At 40.8% G+C, this 3,164-nt stretch overlaps 1 pseudogene; it reads right to left on the reverse strand.

The window, feature by feature from the left end:
- Positions 1–1,592: 1,592 nt before the first annotated feature.
- Positions 1,593–2,063, reverse strand: LOC115312950 (annotated as a pseudogene).
- Between the last annotated feature and the right edge of the window lie 1,101 nt (positions 2,064–3,164).

Below are 3,164 nucleotides of genomic sequence, written 5' to 3' on the forward strand. Positions count from 1 at the left end.
CGAGGAAAAACTAGGTATTTTCTCATTAACTGATGGCAAGGGGGTTAATAACCCCACTTTCTTTGTAGTGCGGAGTGAGGAGGAAGTGGCCGAGTGGGCTAACGCGTTTCAGCTCGGAGCGTGGAGCGAAAGCTTGCGCTGGGAACCTCCTGGGTTCGATCCCCGCCGCCCCCGCCCGTTTCGATCTGGATGAGTTTCGTACTGGCACGCGTTCGTGTGATCACCACTGCGTGATGCACGTTAAAAACCCCAGGTTAGCGGTTGTACCGCACTGGCCAAATTTCTCATCTATAGCTAAGAGACCGTTTACCCGTTAAAGGGACACTGACATACCCCAAAATTATTTTTTTCATTTTTTGCCAGGGGCTTCATTAGCAAAGATTCATTGCAAAAAAATACGCTACTCTTTTGCAAAATATTAATTGGGTAGTCCTCCGACACCATGTCGGAGGACTACCCAATTAATATTTTGCAAAAGAGTAGCGTATTTTTTTAATAAAGCCAAAAGACGCAACTGCTCGAAACCGAAACCGAAACCCGACGGAGGTCGGAGAAGTGGGGAGAAGAGAGTGAGTGGCGGAAGTCACGTGGCTACACCCGACCGTGCGTTTTTTTTTTTTTTTTTTTCTTTTTTCCGTAGCAGACGACACGACATGCGGCGTGCGATGCGGCGTGCGGGAACTGCTCGCCGGGCGATTCTTTTGCAGTTAGGCTTGTTACGCTCGTTGTTCTGTACTCCAATATGAGTTGTTTTGTACATTGAGGAGTCGGAGATGAGTAGCGAGTGCCCGTGGTGAATTTCCACGATCGGCTCCGAAAAGAATACACCCAAGATGTTGCGTGAAGAGCTGGTTCACATGTCCTGCGTCCGAAAAAAAGTGGCATTGTGCGACCGAGTTTCCGAAAGATCAACGGGATCGGGACCATTGGCTGGCTGCAATTCCTGTAGAACATATACGGGCACCTCGGAAAGCGGACGCTACCTGATATGCTCCTTGCATTTTGCGGAAAGTGATTACATTGAGTTCGCAGGTGTCAAAAAGGAAATCACATACCATTTAATTCAGCGAAGTATCGTCCGCAACATTTGTTTGTTATTTTTTTGTTTGTTTCTTCAGTGATGATTGTAAAAAAAGAAAAAAGATACGTAAACATCGGGAAATGTTTGAAAAAAAAAAATAAAGTTTCATGGGGGATCGAACCCGGTCCTACCGCGTGTGAACCAGACGTCTTTCCCACTGCGCTACTAAGGTTTTTTTTTTTTTTTTTTTTTTTTTTTTTTTTTTTTAATAAATGGAAATTCATTAATAGCTATTCAGCCAAGTCCAACAGTACACACACAAATAACACAAAAGGTCCAAAAGTCACAGTCCACCTCACACAACATGGCTCGTAGAGTCCCACCCACACATGCTAACCAACGGAGCACAGGCACAGGCCACCAGTCACCAGAATCTCACACACGCGCACGTGAATCACGTGGGGCAACAAACACACATCTTTAGTAGTTCAGTACAAAGTAAAAGGTTACATTGGCTAGAATTTATCATTCACCCAACGCATAAACAGCGATATTTACATATTTACACAATCTAAAAGTGCGGTAGGTTTAAGCACGCGTCAAAGAGGCTAAACCAATCTGGCACCGGTGGGCGGGTCTCGTACACACTTCGCACTTTCGCTACCTCATCAATGAAAAGCGATCTGGTCGTACGGGGCTGTTCGGCATTTCTGTCGATCATCCGGCACTTCCACAAGCTATGCAGCCCAAGAAGCATAAATAAATCGTAAGGGACAACTCCATGTTGTTCAACGGGGAGAAATCGTATACTGTGTTCTGTGAAGTCGATATCCTTTTTCAGTGTTCGTTGGAGAACGTCCCAAAAGTACACTGCGTCATTACAGTATATGAAGCAGTGTTCAATGGTTTCCGGTTAGTTGCATAATCGACAGTTAATAGACCATGGAACGAAAAACCCTCTTTCCTGTAGCCACGCTTTAACCGGAAGTGTGGAAGTGTGTAATTGAAAGAAAAATGTTTTTGCAGTAGGCGATACACACATCTTTTTAAGGGTGATTTCAGATAAGATCGACCAAAGGGTGGCTGGTCGACATTTTTAAATCAACTGATGTTTTTATATGACATTGTCTAGTGTCTGGTATAAACGAATCCACACTTAGTTTTGACCAGAAAAAAAATTTGGAGACAACAAAAATCGTAAGGCAGGGAGAGGTGGACAGTTGCAATAACGCGCACTGATGGAGGGGGCAAGTTTGAAAGTGAATAATTAAAACAATAAAATTAAGAGAATTGTAAAACTTTTTACAAACAAACTATGGGTACAACTTGCTTGTAATATAAAGTAATATTATTTATTAAAAATTTATTTAGTTTTCTAAAAATTGCCAAACATGCCTGCTCGAACGACAAATGGCAAACTTTGGAAATCTGTATCTCATGAAATAATTTAATCATTATTACATAACTTGCAGACATTATTTTACTAATATATGGCTATTATTGAAAAAATAAATAAGGTATCTGAGTGACACAATAGTTACAATATATTTAGGCAAACATGGGAAAAAAATCAAACAAAGAAAAATTCCAATGCGAATTAAAAAAAACACCACCTTCGATTTTTTTTAAATTTGGGTACCCTGTTATACTCTATTTCGGCATTCATTTCTATTAAAAACATGTTGCATCATTGCACTGTGAAAGAAGAAACAACTCCCCAAAGTAGGGTCCTTTTTCAAAGCCTACACTTAGCAGTGTCCTATACAAGAAGTGACTCTGAGTTCCAGTTTCATGAAACTTGCACAAATCTTTTATATACATTTATTCAGGTGAGGTCATTGATAAAAAGAGCGATCGGTCACACAGTAAAAGGGAGGAGAAACTATATACAGCATTTTACATAAGCGTACAAAGTGGTATCATATCAGAGACTAATGATTTGAGAAAAGATGATGCAGTGTGAAGTTGTACCTTCCGGTATATTTTACATCTAGAGTAAAATAAATAACTTTACTTCCACACACAAAAACAAAGATATAATAGTAAGATATTTATGTTGGCTGTGTATTTACGATTACAAACAATTTCAGGTGACGGATGCCATAGTGCCTAACTGGAGCAGCTTCGATGCTCTCGGTGTATG

Source organism: Ixodes scapularis, unplaced genomic scaffold, assembly GCF_016920785.2.
Source record: "Ixodes scapularis isolate PalLabHiFi unplaced genomic scaffold, ASM1692078v2 PGA_scaffold7__128_contigs__length_106722199, whole genome shotgun sequence".
Classification (NCBI taxonomy): Eukaryota; Metazoa; Arthropoda; class Arachnida; order Ixodida; family Ixodidae; genus Ixodes; species Ixodes scapularis.